We start from the raw sequence: 24,066 nt of genomic DNA, 5'->3' as shown, positions 1-24,066 counted from the left end.
GTCTTCGGCGGCGGGGGGCCCTTCCGTTCCGGGACCAGCCGCCGAAGTGCCCCAAAAACCCGCGGCGGGGCCCCCCCCGCCGCCGAATTACCGCCGAAGCGGGACCTGCCGCCGAAGTGCCCGGGAGCGGAAGGACCCCCTGCCGGCGAAGACCAGGAGCAGAAGAAGCTCCTGCGCCCGGCCCCGCAAGAGTTTTCCGGGCCCCCCAGAGCGAGTGAAGGACCCCGCTCCAGGGGCCCTGAAAAACTCTGGTGGGGGCCACTGTGGGGCCCAGGGCCTGGGGCAAATTGCCCCACTTGCCCCCCCTCTGGGCAGCCCTGGAGTAAACACCCACATTCACAAACCCGGAGCATGCGCTCGAGGGGCTCTGAATGTGCACAGAACCACACACATTCACAAACCCGGAGCATGCAGTCGAGGGGCTTTGAACGTGCGCAGAACCACACACATTCACAAACCCCGAGCATGTGCTCGAGGGGCTTCGAACGTGCGCAGAACCACACACATTCACAGATTCGGAGCATGCGCTCGAGGAGCTCTGAACGTGCACAGAACCACACATATTCATGAACCCAAAGCATGCACTCGAGGGGCTTTGAACGTGCGCAGAACCACAGACATACACAACCCCAGAGCATGTACTCGAGGGGCTTTGAACGTGCGCAGAACCACACACATTCACAGACTCGGAGCACACGCTCGAGGGGTTGTGAATAAAACACCAAGGACTGACAATCCATTCCCCCAAAACCATAAGCTCATCACCGCTCCCCTATATTCTAGTATTTGGGAAGACTCTGATGTTTCATTCAGAAAACTGATGGACGCTGTGTCCGCGGGGGGCGGGAGGGGCTAAAAGAACGGCATTTTAAAGAGAGTTGGGAAAAATCTGACGCTTTGCTCAGAACACTGGTGACCTCTGTATCCTCAGGGGGCCTAACGACCGACCGCAACTAGCTGATGCTGAAACGAGTCTGTTCTTCAAAGAACTGACTTAGCCGAATACTAAAAGGCTAAACCTTACAGCGCCAAGCTTCAAAGGTGCCTAATGTACGTGAAGCCGAGCGATGCGCAGAAAGTGAAAATCAGTCTGTTTCTACCAGAACAGGGACTGAATGTAACTGAAACTCCCCAGAAACACCAAAGAGCTCAGAGTTTGTTGCTCAGCAGGTGCTGGATAATGTGAAGAAGCGTTCTAAGAAAAATACATCCGTAGTGCTAAAGAAGCTGGGCCAGGCTACAAATCTCTGTTCATGGAACGATAAAGGGGCTCTTGTGTACAAAGGCTCTGTGGTTAATGGTTCTAACATGCTCGACTTAGTCAGGGCCGTGACCCAGACGCTCTCTGTTCCTAGCAGACATGGACCTTAAAGATGGGATGTGTTTATGAATGTCATGGCGGACGGAACATACCACCTTCCGTCATGGGCACTGCAGCCAACAGAGCTCTATGGAACGTCTCACGACCTCGACAGTCACTTAATCCAGAGGTGAAAGTAAACCGGTACGGGCCAGTACGCAATCGCATTCCACCTCTAAGGGGGTGAACAAAGAGAGGCCACCATGCTCATCGGGGTGTCTCACAAGCAGTTATCAGAGGGGTAGCCGTGTTAGTCTGGATCTGTAAAAGCAGCAAAGAATCCTGTGGCACCTTATAGACTAACAGACGTTTTGCAGCATGAGCTTTCGTGGGTGAATACCACGAAATTTTCATGGGTATTCACCCACGAAAGCTCATGCTGCAAAACGTCTGTTATTCTATAAGGTGCCACAGGATTCTTTGCTGCTTTTACAGATCCAGGCTAACACGGCTACCCCTCTGATACTTGACACCATGCAAAGCACTGCATTTAGCAGTATGGAGTGGAAATCCATCAACCTCATGAAGAAACTTGCACAAATACAGACAGACATCATCTTCCTTTCCAAATGCAAACGGATGGACATCATACCAAATGGACTAAAGGTAAAAAATCCACTGCTATCTACATACTACACAGACCACAGTGAGAGATTATGCCATACTCTATCAAAGAAACTGAGGAACCACCTGATCAGCCTCCTATACAGCAAACAGGAAAACATCAAAAAAGAGCTCTCCAACCTGGAGACTCTCATTAATTACCAAACTTCCATACAAACGGACTTCACTAAAATAAGACAGGAGATCTACATCACTCACTTCACCTCTCTACAAAGGAAAAAGGACTGTAAGCTGTCTAAACTCCTACCTGCCACATGGGGCCACAACCGTGGTACCTCTAACCCACCCAGCAATATCATCAATCTATCCAACCACACACTCAGCCCAGAAGAAACGTCTGTCCTATCTCGGGGACTCTCTTTCTGCCCTGCCACCCCCACCAACATGATACAGTTCTGCGGCGATCTGGAAGCCTACTTTCGCCTCCGACTCAAAGAATACTTTCAGGACAACACTGAACAGAGCACTGATACACAGTTACCCTCCCACCAACAGCACAAAAAGAAGAACTCCACATGGACTCCTCCTGAGGGTCGAAATGACAGTCTGGACCTATACATTGAATGCTTCCGCCGACGTGCACAGGCAGAAATAGTGGAAAAACAACATCGCTTGCCTCATAACCTAAGTCGTGCAGAATGCAATGCCATCCACAGCCTCAGAAACCATCCTGACATTATAATCAAAGAGGCTGATAAAGGAGGTGCTGTTGTCATCATGAACAGGTCTGACTACCAAAAGGAGGCCGCCAGACAACTCTCCAACACCAAATTCTACAGGCCACTTCCCTCAGATCCCACTGAGGAATACACTAAGAAACTGAACCATCTACTCAGGACACTCCCTACACTAACACCGGAACAAATCAACATACCCTTAGAGCCCCGACCAGGGCTATTCTATCCACTGCCCAAAATCCACAAACCTGGAAATCCTGGACGCCCCATCATCTCGGGCATTGGAACTCTCACTGAAGGACTATCTCGATATGTGGACTCTCTACTCAGACCCTATGCCACCAGCACTCCCAGCTATCTCCGTGACACCACTGATTTCCTGAGGAAACTACAATGCATTGGTGACCTTCCAAAAAACACCATCCTGGCCACCATGGATGTAGAGGCTCTCTACACAAACATCCCACACGCTGATGGAATACAAGCTGTCAGGAACAGTATCCCTGATGATGCCACAGCACAACTGGTTGCTGAGCTCTGTGCCTTTATCCTCACACACAACTATTTCAAATTTGATGACAATATATATCTCCAGATCAGTGGCACCGCTATGGGCACCCGCATGGCCCCACAATATGCCAACATTTTTATGGCTGACCTGGAACAACGCTTCCTCAGCTCCCGTCCACTCACACCCCTTCTCTACCTACGCTACATTGATGACATCTTCATCATCTGGACCCATGGGAAGGAGACTCTGGAAAAATTCCACCACGATTTCAACGGCTTCCACCCCACCATCAACCTCAGCCTGGACCAATCTACACGGGAGGTCCACTTCCTAGACACCACGGTGCAAATAAGTGATGGTCACATTAACACCACCCTATACCGAAAACCTACCGACCGCTATGCCTACCTTCATGCCTCCAGCTTCCATCCCGGGCACACCACAAGATCCATTGTCTACAGCCAACCACTGAGGTACAACCGCATCTCCTCTAACCCCCCAGACAGAGACCAACACCTACAAAATCTCCACCAAGCATTCTCAAAACTACAGTACCCACACGAGGAAATAAAGAGACAGATCAACAGAGCCAGACGTGTACCCAGAAGCCTCCTACTGCAAGACAAACCCAAGAAAGAAACCAACAGGACTCCACTGGCCATCACATACAGTCCCCAGCTAAAACCCCTCCAGCGCATCCTCAGGGATCTACAACCCATTCTGGACAATGATCCCACACTTTCACAGGCCTTGGGTGGCAGGCCAGTCCTCGCCCACAGACAACCTGCCAACCTGAAGCATATTCTCACCAGTAACTGCACACCGCACCATCGTAACTCTAGCTCAGGAACCAATCCATGCAACAAACCTCGATGCCAACTCTGCCCACATATCTACACCAGCGACACCATCACAGGACCTAACCAGATCAGCCACACCATCACCGGTTCATTCACCTGCACGTCCACCAATGTAATATATGTCATCATATGCCAGCAATGCCCCTCTGCTATGTACATCGGCCAAACTGGACAGTCTCTAAGGAAAAGGATAAATGGACACAAATCAGATATTAGGAATGGCAATATACAAAAACCTGTAGGAGAACACTTCAACCTCCCTGGACACACAATAGCAGATCTTAAGGTGGCCATCCTGCAGCAAAAAAACTGCAGGACCAGACTTCAAAGAGAAACTGCTGAGCTCCAGTTCATCTGCAAATTTGACACCATCAGCTCAGGATTAAACAAAGACTGAGAATGGCTTGCCAATTACAGAACCAGTTTCTCCTCCCTTGGTTTTCACACCTCAACTGCTAGAACAGGGCTTCATCCTCCCTGATTGAACTAACCTCGTTATCTCTAGCTTGCTTCTTGCTTGCATATATAAACCTGCCCCTGGAAATTTCCACTACTGCATCCGAAGAAGTGGGTATTCACCCACGAAAGCTCATGCTGCAAAACGTCTGTTAGTCTATAAGGTGCCACAGGATTCTTTGCTGCTTTCACAAGCAGTTGGGTTTTGGGTTTGGGTTCCAGCGTATCCATCAACGGCTGGGCCGAAGGGCTCCCCTCGGTCGCTCCCTCCTCCTCCTCGGCACTGTCGCTGATGTAGCGCTTTCTCCGCGGATGGTCAAAGACCCTCAGGGTGAAGACAGAGTCCAAAGTTCTCACGGGGGTGGTGAAGGAGTCCAGGTTTCCTATCAGCAGCCTTCCCACGATTTCTAAACCATGTGTCCTTGGTGAGAGATGGCCTCGTCCATCCAGCGCTGGGACTTATGAGGTGATGGTGCTGCACTCTGATTGGCAGAGGGCGCTGGGAGGAGTTCTTAGTGGGGTCAAACGGCCCACTCCCGGACGGGTCACCCTGCCCCAGAACTCGCCCTGATTGGTCATAATCTCCTCTTGGGGTGGTCCTGTCAGGACAAAACCGATCCTAATTGGTTGAGGGCAGTGAGAGGAGTTCTTAGAGGGGTCACAAGACACATGTCGGGATGGGTCACCCTCCCACCACAGAGCTCGCCCTGATTGGTCAAATCTCCTCTTGGGGGGGGCCTTCCGGGAGGAAACCCATCCTGATTGGTAGAGGGTGGTGGGAGGAGTTCTTAGAGGGGTCACATGACACACCTGGCTTCCAGTCATGTGGCCGGCTTGCCCACGAAGTAATACCCGCATGGGGCGGGACTTCCGGTGACAGGTGGGAGGGACTAAGGTGTCATGGGGCGGGGTTAGGGTTTGATTAATGGTGGGGCCTGTCTACTGCTGCCGGGTGCTGAGTATGTCCAGGCAGAACCGGAGCCAGTGTCCATGTCCAGGCCAGAGGTCGAAGCCGGGTGGTCAGAAGTACGAGCCAAAGTCCATATCCACGCAAAGGTCGAAGCCATGTAGTCGAAATCGGAGGGGTTGGGGAAGATCAGGAGGAGGAGCAGGCAGAGCTGGAGCGGGTGGATGGAGGGCCTGGAGCGAGGCTAGGGAAAGGCAAGGAGAATACTGAGCCGGGGTTCAGAACCCAAATCTGGAGCCAAGAAGGGTCACGCCAAAGTCATAGCCAGAGACCGGAGCCAAGAGTCCAGCCAGAGTCAACAGCGAGAAACCGAAGGGCAGGGCAGGGGGTACATGTGGGCGGGAATGAGGATGACTTACTGGAGGCCTGGAGACCCCTCATCAGGAGACTCCCTTCCTAGCAATAACAGAAGGACAGCGGGATGACAAAGATGTCTCTGAGCCTTGGGACCAAGACAAGGGGAGCTCCCATCCAGGCTGTTTGCCAGGACCCCGTCACCCTCCCTGTTCATTTCACACTCTCAGACCCCCGAGCCGGAGGGGAGAATAAAGGGCAGAAAGTGAAGGTGCCCCTGGGGGAAAGGATCTAGGCTGGGACCCAGTCCACTTCCCAGATCTACACCCAGGATTGTGTGACCAGGCCCACAGCCCTTCCTCTGCGTCTCATTTCCCACCTGCCAGATGGGGAGGCTCCTCTCCTGCCCCAGGGTGTTCGGGGGGAGTTTCATTCCTGGCTGGGAAGGGTTCAGATACCAGGTGGGTGGATTGGGACCCGGGTGGGGGATGGTCGGACATTCGCTGCGTCAGGGGCGACAGGGGCCATGGGAAGGTCTGAGCAGTGACGACAGGGGAGGGGCTCCATGTCAGGCCACCCCTCCCAGACTGCAATGGCTATTGAGCATAACCCCTGGCTCTGCGGATGCTCTCACTTCTGATGCCCCACAGCCTGATTCTTCCCAACCAGTATTTGGCCTGTCCCCAGCCCCAGGGGTCGGGGTGGGGCAGGGTGTCCAGAGCAAGGTGCTCGGCCTTGGTTTCTCTCAGTGCTGCGGCTCTATGGCCGCTCCCCCCAACCCTTCCCCCCAGGCACAGTGAGACAGAGCAGTACCTGCGGCAGGGGGTGGGAGCTGGTCATACAAAGAGGGGGGGTGTTCAATGCTGCCCCACGGAGCACAGCCACTGCAGGGATTTGGGCACCTGGCCCAAGTCCCTGATATTAAATAGTTGGACCATGAGGTTGGCTGTAATGTCCCCCTGTTGCAAGGGAACAAGGATCAATCAGAGACTCCGACACCCACTCCGCTCCCCAGAGTCCCCTCAGCCACCCTCGCCCCCTCCAGCTCAGGGGCTGGGAGGCTTTGGGCAGTAGTGCCAGGGGGTGAGAAGAAGTGGACACCTTTCCCCCAGGGATCCCCATGTCCTTAACATGATGCCATGGGCAGTGGCTCTGGTGAATGGGGCACTTAAGCAGGCTCTGCTGCCTGACTCCTCCAGTTCTCCCGTAGCAGGTGGTGGCTGGGATAACACGATACCAGAGCTCTAGGAACCGGCCTGAGGCCCGGAGGGGGATGAAAGGCTCACAGAGGTGGCTAGGGGAGTTGGCAGCCCCTAGCATGAGCAATGGCAGTGTGTCGTGTTGATGTGACACCTGTTAGGAAATAGCCTTGCTGGGGAGCTGGGTCGGCCCTGCTTTGAGCTGCTCAGGGCACAAGCTGGCTCTGACCAATGGCACCTGCCTGGGTTCATCCTCTCCTTGCTCCCTGGTCAGCACATGGGGATGGGATGGGAGTGATTTTCAATGGCTTGGAGGTGAAAGGCCCTGGGGGTCTCTCCCCAGGTGACCCCTCTTTGGTTACCTCATCCTCTAGCAACTGGCCGGCTTCCCCCAAGATGGAATAGGTCAGCACCAGGCCAGCCTGGCTGACGTGGAGGAGGTGGTGGTGGATGGCCAGCAGCCCCGCCTGGAGGAAAGATCTTTTCTGCTCCTCCGTGAAGAGCTCGCCAAAGACCTAAAACCAAAAGAACCAGAGCCCTTACAATGGCCCAGAACCAGGCTCCAAATCCCTCGAGTGTCTCACAAGGTGGAGAAGAGTCCTGGGGCAGCCAACCTTTAGGGTCCCATGGACCGGGAACCCCCTTAAGTAGGAGGCTGCAGGCACTGAGGCCTCCAATAGCTCTTATGGAGCAGGATTCACCGCAGGTGCCATGAGATGCTGGGAATGTGTCTGCGCGCTCTGGAACCCAGCTCACACAGACAATGCAGGACCCCTGCTGCTCCCAGCAGCGATAGCTCCCGCAGCTCACCCGCTAGAGGTTTGGGGTCTTTTAGATCTGGTTCATTCCCATGCCTCACCCCACGGACATTCCCAGGAGCCTCACATATTCTGTGGAAATAAGGAGCAGGCTCTTGCCCTGTGTCCATGACACACTCACTGCAGCGGGACATAGCTCCACACCTGAGCTGCTGCAATGCACCAGCAGAGAGTCCTTACCTCTCCCACCCTGGCCAGGTTTCTATACCCCAGGCGTTTGGGGTCATGGAGCCCGTCCCGGCACCACAGGTCTGGTGCCTCTCTGGTGTTGAGCCTTGGGGGAGAAAGACACACCCATTGGGGAGGTTTGGCCTTCCGCTTTCAGTGCCTGTTTCCTTTTGGGTGCACACTGGCCAGACTCCTCCTGGCATCCGCGGCCCAATGGAATCGCAGGGTCCATGCCAGGCGGGTTAGTACCAGAAGGGGGATTTGTTTCAGCCATCACAGTAATCATGTGACCCTTACGGTCATTGTGCTCTGGGAGTGGGTGCCTGTTCATGGGGGTGTCTAATACTGAGAACCCCCCACACCCACTGAAGTCAGGATCTGGCCCTGGCTACCTGACTGGTGACACCCTACAAGCTTTGTGTCCGTCCCCTGTGGTGCCTGCTCCTGCCCCTGCCCTCATGATGGGCTCTTTCCCTCCATGTGTCTCAATAGCTCCGTTCCTGTCCCCTCACGAGCTGGCTGCCCCGTACGGGGGTGGGCTGATTTCCCTGGGCTGGGGGACAGAGCCGGGCTCTGAGATAAAGCAGCCGATTTCCCTGCCACTTTCACACTCATCTCCCTAATTCAGAGAGAGGGAGAGAGAAAGAGTCACCATCTAAGCTGGGGTCGGTCTCAGAGGAGGAGGCTTCTTTCTGTAGGGTCCCATTGCCCAGCAGAGGGAGTCTCAAAGGAGGGGCCTTCTTTCTATTGGGGTTCCTCTTTCCCACTACAGCGGGTCTAAGCAGAGAGGCCTTAGTTCTAGAGGCATCCCAATGGCCAGCTGGAGCTAGTCTCTCAGAGGCTCGTTTCCATGGGGTCCCATTGCCCAGCTGGGTTTCTTACCCCTCTTCTGGAGCAGGAGCCTGTGCAGACAATAGATACCACCCCTGGCTTGCCAACTGATGTCACTGGCTGGGTGGGATACACAGAGACCCAGCTGCAGCATGAATTCACCTGCCTTGGAGAAGGTGGAGGAGGTCTGGTGGAAGGAGGAAGAGAGGGGAATCCATCAACATTCTCCCTTCAGCTCCCCAGCGCCCCTGGACCTGAGCTCTGCTCCCACCCCTGTGTAGGAGGCGCTGGGGGACAGGAACGAGAGCCCTCTTCCTCTCTGCCCCCAAGGGAGCTCGGAGCAAAGGGAGCAGGGCAAGGGCCCTCGCTGAGCACTCGCTGCCTTGTTGCTCCAGAATAACAAGGGCCCTGAGGCCAGGCACGACCCTGCCAGCCAGCGGCCTATGGAACGCAGTCCCTTACGGACCCAGGGGGGACCACTTAGCCAGGGGATGATGAACTTGACTCTGCAGGATGCTGGGATCAGAGGTCACTTACGTCAAATCCAGGCAGGGAGGTGGCAAACTGGAGCAGGGCCGCGCGGGTCTGTACGGCCCTGGCTCTCTCCTGGGTGTTGTTTGACAGGAGAGAGGGATGGACGTGCTGCGGGAGAAGGAGGCAGGGGAGGGTCAGCGGGCAGGCGTACATGCTCTACAAACCAGCCTCTCCCCCTCCCCAAGGGGCTGAGACTTTGTTCTCAGGGTGGAGTAGCCGAGCCCTGGTCGCAGAGCTTGAAAAGGGGGTTCAGTCTCTCAGGCCCCAGCCAGCCCTGGTGCTCACTGTTAGTGCTTAATGCAACCGTGCAGAGCTCTGGCTGACAGTCCCAGCTCCTTCCCCCTGCACTGGCAGCTCTGGGAACGTGTGGCCGGCTGGGTCCAAGCTGGGAGGACACAATGGAAACGTGGCTCTTCTAGTCTCTCCTTTGCTACCCTCCCACAGGGTTCAGGGGCAATTCCACCCCAGACCGTCCATTCTACTCACCTCCAGGAGGTGCTGCAGCTTCTCCATGGTGGGGGTCTCTATTAGCCGGTCCCTGAGGATGGTGTCCAGGCTTCGCGAATAGCGGTTGTGCAGAGCCTGCAAGAAGAGGGAGCACCCGTCAGTCATGGGACATGGGGCTACACCAGTCAGGGGACAATTAGGAGGATTCTCCAGGAGTCCTGGCAAGACTCAAAAGGCACATCCTGGCCTCTCCCATTCACATCACTCCAGGGACACTTAGCAAGAGTTCATGGCTGGATGCCTGCTGCCTCATCAATCCTTGCACTTCGACACTGTCTGCGGGGACCTTGGCCTGTGTGGGACAAATGTCCCCACTTTGGGGTGCCAGATAACAGAGGAGATGTGTCCCCCACATTGGGGGTGAGGGATTCTCTGGTGCAAGACCTCCTGCCTGGGTGGGGATGGAACAAGGAGCAGGACAGACTGGGTGGCAGCGCAGCTGGGGGATTTTTGTACCTCAGCTCTGCCCTGGAGGTGCTGCTGGATCACCAAGATGGTATCTTCCTCAGGGCACAAATCCTACTCCTCCTCCTCTTCCTCCTCCTCAGGCCACGACACCTGGGCACTGGGGGTGTCTGCACCAGGGAAGGAAGGAGAAAGTTTAATCCCTTCTGCTGCTGGGGGGATGCAGTGGACAGAGAAGGCTCCATGTTTCCCCTTTTTCTGTAAGGAGCCCCATGGCAGCCAGGGCCCCACCCTGCCCTCCCAGAGACGCCCTCAGCCCCATCAGCCTCAGGGCCCCGTGGCAGTCAGCTCCCCCGCCCCCAACATGATCAGGGGAGGCTGGAGCTCCCCGACTCCGCCCAGCATCTGCTGCCTTGGGGCATGGCTGTGCAACCCCCTCTGGTGTTAGTGGGGCTCACGTGGGTCAGTCCCGGCGCCTTGGCGAGCCGATGGGCACAGGGTGTTACTAGTCCCCCACCGCCCCAGTCCTCCTCCCTTTCCCCTGGGTCTCCCCTCACCTCCAAAGAGGGAGCCTTCAAAGACAGGGGTGCCAGACCCCACGGAGGAGCTGCTGGCCCCGCAGGAGTATGCGGAGCTGCTGGTGTTTGTCACGCAGTCGCTCAACTCCTGCTCTGGGCTGGCAGGAGGCTCCTTCATGGCCAGGGTGGGGCTGGCAGGAGGCTTCTCAGTCGCCAGGGTGGGGCTGGCGGGAGGCTCCTCAGTCGCCAAGGTGGGGCTGGAGGCTCCTCTATGGCCAGGGTGGGGCTGGAGGGAGGCTCCTCTGGGGCCAGGGTGGGGCTGGTGGGAGGCTCCTCCAGGGCCAGGGTGGGGCTGGAGCAGGGCCCCTCAGTTGCCATGGTGGTGGACGGCTCCTGATGGGCCCTGGGGCGCAGCTCCTGGCTCCTTGGCTTTCTGCAAAGGAAGCCCCAGAGCTGCCTTCTCCGGCTCCTGCCCTCTCCTGGCTCTCTCCTCCACAGCTGAACCCGGGGCCACCTCCATTTCAGCCCAGAAGGTGCCTCAGGGTCAGCTAGCGGAGCTGCTGTCTTCCGCCTCCTCCAGCAGGCGACGCAGCTCCTCTCCTTACCCCGGCCACAAGCCTCTTCCCCGCCCGTGGGGACAGAGGGGCCGCTCTCCTCCTGGGAAGGCTGGCTGATGTTTTCTGCTGGCTCTGGAGCCACCTGCCCGGCCTTCCTCCTGAGCATCCGCCTTATTCGCTCCATCCTGGAACAGAGTGGGGAGCAGCCATGAGTCTGGCTTCAAAGCAGCCTCTCATTAACGAGCCTGCCTGCTCCCTGCCCACCTCCCCTCTGCTGAGGCAATTTCTCCTCCCGACACATCCCATCCCAGGGCACAGGAAACCTCAAGCTGGGGAACAAACCCTGACAAGGGATGGGCTGGGAGCCCTAGTGGTGGGATATTCCCACCACACTGGGGATGGCTCTGGAGAACTCCACTTACTTGCTCTAGATCAGATGGAGCTGGATGGCAGATGCTCAGGGTTGCTCCTCCATTCACCCTCCTCGATCTCCTGCACCCAGCTGGCCGGCAACGGGTGCCGCTCAATGCCCTGCCAGCAGGGCAAGGGGTAGAAACCAGAGATTGAAACTGGCTGTGAAAACAATACAATGCCACTAGCGGAACACTCCTGGGACACTCCATACCTGTACCCGGGGCCACCTCCATTTGGGCCCAGAAGGTGCCTCAGGGTCAGCTAGGGGAGCTGCTGTCTTCCTCCTCCTCCAGAAAGCCAGAGCTGGGAAGTGCCAGCAGGACTCAATTCCCAGTCTCCCTAGCTCCGAGTGTGACCTGTTGTAGTGACTGACGGATTTGCTCCTCGTCTCCCATCCAAAGCCAATAATACATCTCTGGGTTGGCAGTCATGAGTTAGACCTTCTCAGCACCCCTCTGTCTCCCGCAGCCCTCAGCTGTTCCTTGGACTGCGGTGGCTTGGACGGTAACAGGAATGGATATTGTTACTGGCTCACTGGGTGGTTCTAGCCAATGAGGATGATGAAGTTGGGGTTTGTCCTGCTTTGAGTAGGGGGGTTGGACTAGATACCTCCTGAGGTCTGTTCCAGCCCTAGTCTTCTATGATGCTAGGAATAGGGATCCATTCAAACATGTTGACTTGCTGGTTTTGCAGGACACAGAAAAACAAAAAGGTTGACTGAACCATTTGTTTTCCTTTCAAACAAACTGAGGTAAAGAAGTATCTCTAGTTCGTGCACTGAACTGATTGTTCCTGCTCATAATGTCCTTCCAGATTTTAGAAGTAGTAGCTCACACCTCCTCCTCTCTAGCGTTTATTCATATATTACAAGGGGAGAAGAAGCCTTCATCGTTTTCGAACCCCCAATCAATTTCTTACATTTGAATGAAGTAGCTACATCAACTGGAATGAAGAAAATATTCTTTCTGCACCCGCAGAAGAGGCTAGTGCTGCCAAAATCTGGCTGAGTGTTTCAATAACTTCTGGACCCCCAGGTGCTTAGGCAATGACTTCCAACAGTTCAGTGCTTTGACTTCCTCTGACACTTGGCAGCAAACATGGATTTCTTCATATATGTAGTTATTTAAATTACTTTAATAGGCTGGAGCAACTAGAGGCCTTAACATCACTTGTCATCGTTTCAAATTTTATACTGGATAAGTTTTAAAAAAAAACTTTTTCAATATAAATTTAAAAAACCCAGTTTAAATTAAAAAAAATCTCTTTTGGGGGCGGGGTTTGGGTTGTAAAAAAGCCATTGATTGGTCTTGCCCTTGATTTTAGAAGAACTACTTCATCTGAGAGAATCAGAAACTGCTTGTATTCTGTTCAAGGAGAGGAGGCAGCAAAATTCATCCTAGCAGTAATTTGTTGGGCCTTATTTGCTCAGTCTTAAACAAACAAGTGTGCAAAACTCTAGCTAGTCTCTTTTATGTAGGCCCAGATAAGAGGTGGTGGGAGGGGCAGGAATGCTGTCTCCGTCCCGGATCCAGTAGCTATTGCACAGGATATTGCCACAAAACCTACATTTTACTGCCAAACTCTCTAAGCCATTCCTCTTCTGCGCTTCCTGGTTTCTAACTTTCAAATCCACAAAACCTTCCCCTTGACAGTCACTGCCCAGGTGGTGCAGCAGGCAGAGGAACCTGAGCAGTAACATTGTGACACCAGAGGTAACTCAGCCACCTGTCGCTCCTGACTCCACTAACCCTGAGCATAAACCCGAAGCCTGAGCCCTGCCTTGGGCATCGCTTCCACGGAAACCTGCAGGTTCATTTACTGACTTATGCAAATCACCTGTGGAGAGTTAGCACTGACTGGCTGAATTCACTCTCAAGTCACAATGCCCTTCAGCTTACAGCACTAATGGAAGGGCCCAGGGTGGAAATCAGCTTTTCTGGTGGCCCGTTTTCCAATTGAGAAGAGGGGACAAGAGGGAAGGAGGAAGAGGAAGCTAAATGGTCACATTCCAAACGCCCCAGCGAGTCAGAGATTAATTCCAAGCCCAGAGGAAACCACTGTGGTCTGACTTTCTGTTTCACTTCGGCCATAGAATGTGCCTCAAAATAATTCCCATAGGAATTAGAGCAGATTTTAGTAAAACACCGAGCTTGATTTTAAAATAGGCCAGTTGTGGAAAATCCAGCACAACCCTCATTGAATTGCTCCAAACTCTGATGTTAAAAATGCTCCTCGCCTTATTTCCAGTGTGTATTGGTCTAGCTTCAACTTCCAGCCATTGTCTGCTCATAACCTTTATCTAGCAAAGTGAAGATGGAGGCTTGCTGCAGCAAGGCTACAGGGCTCTGAGGTTCCCCCTGCCCCGCATCCCTGTCCTGCCTGGCTGTTGGCAAGGGAGCTCTGTGAGGTCACAGATGCCTCATTCATAGAATCATAGACTATCAGGGTTGCAAGGGACCTCAGGTGGTATGTAGTCCAACCCCCTGCTCAAAGCAGGACAAATTCCCAACTAACTGTCTTTGCTCAGTGGGCTGAGTTTCTGCCAAAAGCTTTTGTGAAGTAACTACCACACCCACCTTTCCCTGGCAGGCCTGACGTCTGCCCCTGGCCAGCCCTGCTGGATGTTTGAGCTGCACCCCGGATCACCCCACTTGCTCAGTAGCTTCCTTGAAAGGTGCAGAAAATATTGTCTTCCTTTCAGTTTATTCAAATCGTTCAGTTCAATCGACTAGTTTGCTGAAATTCAAGAAAGCCATTGGGAATTCACAAAACAGGCAAACTTGCTTTCCTCCCTCAATCTATGGATAAAAACAAGGGGATAGATCTACTGGTTCATAAATCTAGAAACACGTGGAGACAAAAATGTATCATTTCCGTTCACTAACCACACATCAAATTGCCTTTGTTTAAGAAATCAGTCAGTTTGAAATGCAAAACATTTTGATACAACTTCTTTCTTATGCTTCTCTTTCTAGCTCTGGCATGGCCTTGCTGTGTGACCAAAGAGAGGTCACTTCTTTTCTCTTTCCCTCGGTATCATGGGGCATGTAGAAAATTCTCTCAGCCCTAGCAGGAGAGAGATTTGAGCAAGTCAGGCGTGTTAGGGCCCTTGTGCTCTAAAGGACAATGGGCGATTGTTGTTTGGGGTAAGAATCCCGACAGATTTGTTACTTTTCCCCCAACCAAAGCCAATAACACATCTTTGTATTTTCAGTCATGAGTTAGACCTTCTCAGCATCCCTCTGTCTCCTGCAGCTCTCAGTTGTTCCTTGGATTAGGGAGGCTGGGATGCTAAGAGAACTGGAATTATTTTACTGGCTTCCTGGGTGTTACTAGTCCCTGAGGGTCTCAATCTGGCCCCCAAGGCCCACACCCCAGACACTAAAGATCAGGATGGGTTGATTTCACTCAAAGTTTTTTGTATTTGCATTTTTTAATTATTTTCCTAATGAAAGATTGATTCTCATGAAATCTTAGAGCTGGCAGATGACAGAACAAGGAGCAATGCTCTCAAGTTGAAGTGTAGAAGACTCGGATATTAGGAAAAACTTTTTCCCTAGGAGGGTGGTGATGCCTTTGAATCTGCTAGGATAGAGTCCCCTATCTTGTATCTATATCTAGAGCCTATATTTTTTCTTACCTTCTACACAGATGACAATGTCTTTGAAACAAATCCACACGGGAATGAAAAACACACGCACTGAATCTCCTGCACACCAACGTCTCTCGGTCCTCAGCGAGACCGCGAGCTGGAGGCTTGCTGCAGCAAGGCTACAGGGCTCTCCGAGGTTTCCCTGCCCCGCATCCCTTCCTGCCTGGCTGTTGGCAAGGGAGCTCTGTGAGTCACAGACGCCTCATCATCTTTGCCCAATAGGCTGAGTTCCTGCCAAAGGCCTTTGTGAAGTCACTGCCGCACCCACCTTTCCCTGATGTCTGCCCCTGGCCAGCCCAGCTGGATGTTTGAGCTGCACCACGGATCACCCTACTTGCTCATTATTGATTCTGGGGAGCAAGCAGGCTACCCAGTAAAACAGCAGAGTCTGTTCTGCACCCCACACTGAGCTTTTCATAGAGGTTATGAAACAATTCGATCTCCTAATCTGGCCTCTATTTCACAAGCTATGAAATTTCACACACTTTGCACCAAATGAAGCCCAATTGCTTGTAAGTCACTAAAAGGCACCTTCCAGAATGACAGGCAGTTGTGATGTGAGGACACCAGGAAACAGAGACTCCATCTCTCCCCTGGGTAATTTGTTCCAGTGGCTAGTCTCCCTCACTGTCAAAAATGTGTGCCTACGTCTCATTTGAATTTCTCTGGCTTCAGCTGGCAGCTGTTGGTTCTTGTTGTGCCTTTTTTGGCTAGATCGAATTAGCCCTGCCCCGTGAAATCCGATCTCCCTGTCCTGCTGGACCCCCCAGCCAGGAGAACCCAGTAGGGGCCTCCTAGCTGTTTCTCTGCCCGGCTGGGGACAGGACTTCCTGTCAGTGGGGATATCAGACGCACCTGCCGAGGCAATGCAGAAGTGAGCGCGCTGCATCAGCCCGGCGTTGGGCTCAGGGCTTTGCTCTTGGCAGTTCTGCTCCAGTCACGTCTCTGGGTGCCCGGACTCAGAGCTTCTGGCCCCCTGTGGCTGCAGCCAGTGCTGGGGCACCGGGATCAGGACTTCCATGCCCCTCCCCACTCCTGCTGGCGCTCTGGGTGCCTGGGCTTGCGGCTTCTGCCCGGCATCTGCAGCAGGGGCTCGGGGCTTCCCTTGCAGTTCCTTCTGGGGCTCAGGGGTCCATTTCTCTGGATGCCCCGAAAATGGTAGGAGCCGAGGTGCTCCCAAGTAGTAGGTAGGAGCTGAGGTGCTGCCAACAGCAGGGACCCACCTGCACATCTGGGAACCTCCTCTAGCTTCAGAAAGGTTGCTGGCTGCTGCCCTTGGAGCCCAGGTCTGAAGGCAGCACAGAAGTGAGGGTGACAATGCTGTGACCCCCCCACAACAACCTCTGAACTCCCCCGTTCTCCCAGTTTGGTCAGCACCCCCATGGTTACAATGCCAGGAAATGTCAGGTGGAAACATCTGAAATGGTGACGTTGGTCAATTTCAAGGCCAGAGGTTTGTAAATTAGTCAAAGTGAGCCCTGAATGTGGTAGGGACCTGGCTATTATGGATGCCCGAGCAGGTTTGCACTCCCAGTTCTCTTGAAAGGCCGTGGAGAATTCCTGCCGCCTGAGACACTTCCCAGAATAAGCTACCAGGACTGGGGGGGAAATGAAGGAAACCAACCAAAGCCTGAGCTAGGATGGAGAGCATTGATCCAAGCCTTGTTTGAACCCCTCCACCCCCACCTGCCTGCCTGCCTGCGGTGAAACGGACAGAGGGGCACTGATTTCTAGTTGTGAACTTGCTACAGACCGTGGGCTTCAGCACAAGCCGTACAGCCCATACTCTGAACTCTTGGATAAACAGCAAAGCTGGCTTTTCCCAAACCTTTCCCCCCAGTGCCCTGCATCCACTTGGGATTGTGCCCAGCAGAGGCTGGTGGAGGGGAGGGGAAGGGAGAGGAGGCCATGCAAATGTTGTGGCGTCTGCACTTCCCCCCAGACACACACACAGCAATGCAGGGCATAATATCCAGGACAGTAGATTATTTGGCCATAACCTACCAAATCCTCAGTGTTGAAAGTCCAATTTCTCTAGAAAACAATGGAAGGGAGGGGTTAGGGAGTTGCAGTAACCACCTGGACTTCCAATCTCTGGCCAGGCACATCCCCGTCTCCAGAGTTTTCACTGCTATCGTCTCCAAACTGGTCCTCCTGATCTAATGTGAGGTCAAATCCTGGCCTTTAGGGACATTGGCAGGATCTTCCCTGTTCCCAGCTGCAGCATCACCCTCGTTATCCTGCCTGATAAGTATCCCGCCAGGGCTCAGCTAAATGGCATGTGGCATGACAGGCTCTTTGCTGAGGGCCCTTGACAGCACTCAATCGAGATCTGAATCGGACGGGCACGTGCAGCTGCATTTCCTGACTTTTTACTGGGCACCTGGACCCTCTCATGCTGCTGCTGCAAATGTTCCTTCTCGCTCAGCACTGAGCATCAGAATGCTCCTTGCCCTTTGGCTGTGCGACACACAGACGTCTAGTCCTGCCTCTCTGAAAGAAACTTTCTTCACAGCTCTAATCCTGGCAGATATTGTTTAAAATCTTCCCCTGCTCCTCTAAGGCCTTGTCTACACTACAAGACTATTTTGAATCAACTTAGTTCGAATTTGTGGATTCGACCTTATGAAGTCGAATTTGTGTATCCATACTAAATACACTAATTCGAATTTCTGAGTCCACATTCACGGGGCCAGCGTCGACTTTGGAAGCGGTGCACTGTGGGAAGCTATCCCACAGTTCCCGCAGTCCCCGCTGCCCATTGGAATGCTGGGTAGAGCCCCCAATGCCTGCTGGGGGGAGAAATGTGTCGAGGGTGGTTTTGGGTAAGTGTCGTCATTGAACCGTCAATCACAACCTCCCTCCCTCCCTCCTTGAAAGCGCCTGTGGGCAATCTGTTCGTGCACTTTTCTGGTCAGTGACAGCGCGGACGCCACAGCACTGCAAGCATGGAGCCCGCTGCGATCATCGCCGTTTTCTCCTCCTCGCACTTTATCCTCCACCTCTTCCACAGTCAGCTGCTGAGAAATTGGGCTACTTTTCAATGGTGCTGCAAGCACTGGGGGACCATAGGGAACATTTTACAAACATCAACGTCGGGTGGCCGGGCAAGGTTCATGATGTGTGTGTTTTCAGGAACTGTGGGCTGCTCAGACGCCTGCACGAAGGTAGTTTCTTCCCGGACCAGGAAATAACTGTTGTGGATGTGCAGATGCCTATAGTCATCCTCGGGGACCCAGCCTGCCCACTAATGCACTTGCTCATGAAGCCCTATACAGGCGCCTGGGACAGCGACAAGGAACTCTTCAAATACCAGCGAGCAGCGAGCAGCGTGACCTGTGACTGTTCAGTTTCTTTACAGAGAAGCTGAACCTGCCCCTGTTTCTTTACCCAGTTACTGTTGACTCTCCTCTTTGGTTACATACTCCGTTCACCCCATTACCCCCACTTCCAGCACACGTGTAAAAATAAAATACATGTCCCATTATTACTTAACAAAGGTTTCTTTATTCATGACTTTTCGTGAAAGGGTTGAAACTGGGAAGCAGGCTGTGCTGGGTAGGGTGTGCGGTGATGTAAAGACCGCCTCTAAACTCCAGGAATGACAGGCTCCTGCTCCTAGAGCGGTCCGCAGTGCCGGAATGCTTCTTTCAACGGAGCCTGCCATCCCTCTTTATGGAATTCTGTGTGCGGGCGGATATGTGACCTTGTGGTGGAGGAGGACGGATACAGATTCCTCAGCTGCGTAACTCAGCGGTCCAGGACAAGGACTGCTGTATAAGATCTGTAACCGCCCTCCCCCGCTGCAAAGTCACATCTCCCCCACCCACACAGATCCTGGAAACCACCTCCAAAAACCGACCAGGGTGCCTACTGACTGCACCGTGTGTGTGACCCGCTGCTGATCCTGCCCCCGTGTCTGTACCCTGGGAAAGGTGACTGTCCTATGCAATTAACCACCCCCTTCCCCACGCCCCCCATTCAAACACAGTCTTCTTTGAAAAAACATAACGGAAACAGTAATTAACAGCAAAGCATTTTTATTAATTAAGTAGACAGTTAGGGGATGGGACTGGGATTGGGACTACTGTGAGTCTGGAAGTGAAGGACTTCGGCAAATGTAGGGTATGAGAGCTTTTGGGTACTTGAGCACTGTGCTGTGGTGCAGTGACAGTATTCACGTCCCCGGCCGCCCCTCCTCCTGATTATTTTCGGTGAGGGGGGTATGGGACTTTGTGGCGGGGGAGGGCGGTTGCAGATACACTGTGGGGGGGCTCTGTCCTCCTGGCTGCGGTCCTGCAGAACATCCACAAGGCGCCTGAGCGTGTCCGTTTGCTCCCTCACTAGTCCAAGCAGCGTTTCAGTCGCCTGCTTGTCTTCCTCACGCCACCTCTCCTCCTGTTCGCTGTGTGAGCGCTGGCACAGAGAGACGGTTTCCCTCCACTGGCTCTGCTGGTCCGCCTCTGCTAGGTAGCAGCCCATACGTTCCTCGAACATCTTGTCCCTTGTCTTTTTCTTTCGCCGCCTAATCTTTGCCAGCCTCTGCGAGGGGGATGCTGTGGCAGGTCTGGAGACAGTGGAAGCTGTGAGATGGGAAACAGGGAGTGAATTCCTTGCAAAGATACATTTTTGCGAACAATTAACTGAGTCTAGGCTGTCTCTGTGAATTCTGGGTTGAGACCCCTGTGCCTGCTGGGGCACAAATCATTTTCGCGGTGGATACTGGGTAAATGTCGCCAGTCATTCCTTCCTCCGGGAAAGCAACGGCAGACAATCATTTCAAGCCCGTTTTCCCAGAATTGCCCTGGCATACGCCATAGCGTGGCAACCATGGACACTGTTTTGCCTTTTGTGTATGTTGCCGAACTATGCCCTGACCCACCGCAGACACTGTGTTTGACCCTAGAAGCATTTGGAGCTCATCCAAGAATGCAAATACTTTTCGGAGACAGCAGGAACTGTGGGATACCTTGCGTCCTCATTCCCCCCTCCCTCCATGAGCGTCCATTATATTCTTTGGCTTTCCGTTACGCTCGTCACGCAGCTGCGTGCTGAGTCTGTGCTATGCCGTCTGTCCATAGATTTTTTAAAAATACTTTGGACCAGGCGTAAAATTACAGTAATTACCCTAATTAGATGCAGGAGTCTCCGAGCGAGATCACCCTGAGGAGGGTCACTGAAGGAGATAGAGAGCGCATGCTGCGTGAAAGCTAGCACGAAGCAGGGCCCGATGCAGCTGTGCTCGGGGAGGCAGTGCTCCCTGAGTTCCTCATGAAAGCCTTGCGCGGAAAACTGTGCTACCACAGAGCACCCAATAAGGCAGGAACCTCCTGCTGATGCTTTTCCATTAACGCAAGGAGAGCTTCGTGGAGATCTCCAAGGATGATTTCTGTTCTATCCCCATATCTAGTGAGACCTACTTTTCACACAGTTAAGATTCCTGTTATATTAAGAATAAAAGTTAACATGGTTACAGCACTTACCGACTGCTCCTTCCCCTGATTCAGGGTCCGGGTTAATGGCCGGGGAGGGTTGTTGGGGGATCTCCGTGACGGTGATGAAGAGATCCTGGCTGTCGGGGAAACCAGCGTTGTAAGCGCTCTCGCCTGCCTCGTCCTCCACAAACCCTTCCTCATCTTCCCCGTCCGCAAACATCACCGAGGAACTGGCCGTCGACACTGTCCCATCGTCAGAGTCCACGGTCACTGGTGGGGCAGTGGTGGCAGGCTCCGTAGCGTCCGTTTGCCGCTTTGATTTTTTGGTAGCCTTGTCTGGGGTCCTTGATTTTCACGCGGCGCTGCATTGAATCCCGCCTGTATCCTCTGTCTCTCATGGCTTTGGAGACCTTCTCGTAGGTCTTCGCATTCCCTGTTTTGGAGCGCAGCTCCGAAAGCACAGACTCCTCGCCCCACACACCGATCAGATCGAAGAGTTCCCAGTCAGTCTATGCTGGGTCCCTCTTTCTATTCACAGATAACATGAACTCCTCTGCTGGAGAGCTCTGCATCGTTGCAGGTGCTGCGGAGCTCGCCCCGATGTCCAGCCAGGACGTCAGATTCAAAGTGCCCAGACAGGAAAATGAATTCAAATTTTCCCGGGTCATTTCCTGTGTGGCTGGTCAGAGAATCCAAGCTCGGACTGCTGTCCAGAGCGTCAACAGAGTGGTGCACTGTGGGATAGCTCCCGGAGCTACTAAGTTCGATTTGCATCCACACCTAGCCTAATTTGAGCTAGCCATGTCGAATTTAGTGTTACTCCACCTGCCGGGGTGGAGTACCAAATTCGAACTAAAGAGCCCTCTAGTTCGAATTAAATGGCTTCCTGGTGTGGACGGTTGAGTGGTTAGTTCGAATTAACGCTGCTAAATTCGAATTAAAGTCCTAGTGTAGACCAGGCCTGAGTGTATTTGTGATTGGACGTGCTTATTGCTAGGGGGGGATTTTCAGACAGATGAACTGCATGAAACAGAGGGAAAGACAAAGAAAAGCATCAACATGTCTAAGAACTTGAACAATATTTGAAGAACATATATTGGTGTCTAACTACCTCCTGCTGCCAGGAAATGCAACTGGTATTTTAACGACACACTCACTCCACTTGTGCCTGACCTAAGATTCAGAGCTCTGAGGAATTCTGTCCCCTGGTGTTGGCAGAACAAATAAACCTCACCTCCCATTACGCAATCCATTTGTGTTCAAGAAGAGAGAGATCTCTATTTTGCAACAACTTTTAACATTACGGGGGAAAGACTAAGGTGGGTGGTCTATTTTTCTTTCAGTTCTAATACTGAAGGAGATCTCCAAAATCCATTCTGTCGACCAAGACAAAAGATTGTTTTTCTGTTCTCAAAGTGCTGATGCTTTTGACCCCAAAATCTTGTCTTTGTATTCTCTCACAAAATAACTTGCAGTGAAATGGGACCAACTGCCTAAACTGTCCTGAACTCTGCATGAAAAAAAGACAGTACCGTATGGAATGGGCTTCCCCAGTGCACCATTCTCTGCCCCCATGGAAGGTCTCATGGGTTCGGGGTGGATACACACCGACAATGGAATGAAATCTCTCTTGCATAGTTGAGTTTTCTTCTTAGTTTGAAGAAGGAGAAGGAACAGGAAAATCTGGACCCACCTAGCTTCCAAGGGAACCATCTTTCTTGATGCTGTTTGACCTGCAATTAATTGTGGCCCTTTAGGTGGAGATCAGTGGATTCTCTAAGAAGCTGCTTTATGACTCTGCTAAAGAACTATCTTCTGAGAAGGACAGGCTGGTCCTCCCACTGTCTCCACTCACTCACGGTAAATTATAGAGATTTGTAGCCGTAGGTTGTACAGGATGATAAGATACTGCATGGGAGAGAGGCAGATGTTTTACTTAGTATTCATTAGGGTCCTTTCTGACTTCTTATAAATAGCATAGCTCTTGATTTAGTTATGGAAAGGTGCTAGAGTGCTAATATGAGGCTTAAATCTACCACTCCAAGCACCCCCCTGCCATAGATCAGGTGGCTGTGGTGACACCTGGCTTTTTAGTTTCATAAGAAGAAAGTTATATTTGCAATTGCTGACTTTGCATTGTTTGTGGTTGGCATTTCTAAAATGCTGACTTGGGAAAAAAAACGTGCAATTGTCAATTGCTTTGAAGCAAGCAGCCTTTGGAAATTCCACAATGCTCACCTCCTTCTTTTTAAAGTAATTCTTTTTCTCTGCCATTGTCTTTTAGTTCAGTTTCTCTAAATAGCTACAGTATTAGCGGGATTCACTTAGAGATGAGACGTTTTCACTTTTCTAGCAATTTTTGCTCTTTCTACATGTAAATGATTCTTGAATTAATTTCTTTTCTATCCCACATTACATCACAGTTAGGAGGGAACATGGCATTTGAAAGTGTTCTGGATATTGCATTGTTATAACAAGGTAAGAGTTGATGTTTTAGGATCAGTTCTGAAACCTGGAAATGATAACGGATATAATAATATATTAATATTCCATTTGGTGGAAAAATCCTTTATTTTTCAATTGTCTGTTTAATATAATATTTTTTTCTCTTGATTTTTTCTGATGGGTTCCTATTATGGTGAAACATGATTAGTCCCAACAGGACAATTGAAACTTGTGTGGGGGAGGGGGTGTTTGCGCGCGCGCGCACACGCACACACATGCGTTTTAATTTTTCACATTGACAAGGTAAAGAATTGTAGAAATCTAGTACCAAAATAGCCACCTTACTAGGAAAGAGGGCTTCCAGATGAGTGTGACTTTATGCTTCCATTTCCATATGGAAATTTTGATTCCTATCTTTGGTGTTTCTTTGTCTCATGGAGAAATGCAAGACCTTTGTTACTGGCGACCTTGTTCATAACCATAGATGGGCAAATCTGAAAAAAACTAGGAACTGTAATAAGAAGCCGCCAAAGAAGACCAGTTTGTGCAGAAGATGCATATCTCAGGGAAATGACTGAATATTCATGCAAATATATTGTTCACCATGTTTTTATTTGCAAGACTTTAACCCAAAATGATCTCAAAGTATTACAGTGCTTGAATGAAAAGTCCACCAGCTATTCCAGTTTATAGCAGCTCAGAATCTGGCTCCATAACTTTACTTTTAAAGAGATTTCAGGAAGGAGCCCACGTAGAGAGGTGGTTGGGTGGGTCTGGCTGTATTTTGCATTGGCTGAGTTGGCCAGTGGACTGGTCATGCCATTTTGTTATGGA

General features: G+C 52.2%; 1 long non-coding RNA gene across 3 annotated transcripts; it reads right to left on the bottom strand.

The window, feature by feature from the left end:
- Positions 1 to 5,502: 5,502 nt before the first annotated feature.
- Positions 5,503 to 15,441, bottom strand: LOC120398056. 3 transcript variants are annotated; one of them, XR_005594163.1, is made up of 8 exons: positions 15,341 to 15,441; positions 11,709 to 11,859; positions 10,769 to 11,471; positions 10,263 to 10,381; positions 9,786 to 9,881; positions 9,303 to 9,407; positions 6,563 to 7,463; positions 5,503 to 5,639 (listed from the first exon to the last, which is right to left on the bottom strand). It is a non-coding gene; the product is annotated as an uncharacterized LOC120398056 (long non-coding RNA). The 3 variants fall into 3 exon arrangements; XR_005594164.1 differs by lacking the exon at positions 15,341 to 15,441 and adding an exon at positions 14,277 to 14,335; XR_005594165.1 differs by lacking the exons at positions 5,503 to 5,639; positions 6,563 to 7,463 and adding an exon at positions 8,920 to 8,952.
- Between the last annotated feature and the right edge of the window lie 8,625 nt (positions 15,442 to 24,066).

This window comes from Mauremys reevesii, linkage group 2 (genome assembly GCF_016161935.1).
Source record: "Mauremys reevesii isolate NIE-2019 linkage group 2, ASM1616193v1, whole genome shotgun sequence".
Classification (NCBI taxonomy): Eukaryota; Metazoa; Chordata; order Testudines; family Geoemydidae; genus Mauremys; species Mauremys reevesii.
The sequence above is the reverse complement of the archived record's forward strand: the minus strand, read 5'-3'. Positions and strand labels throughout refer to the sequence as shown.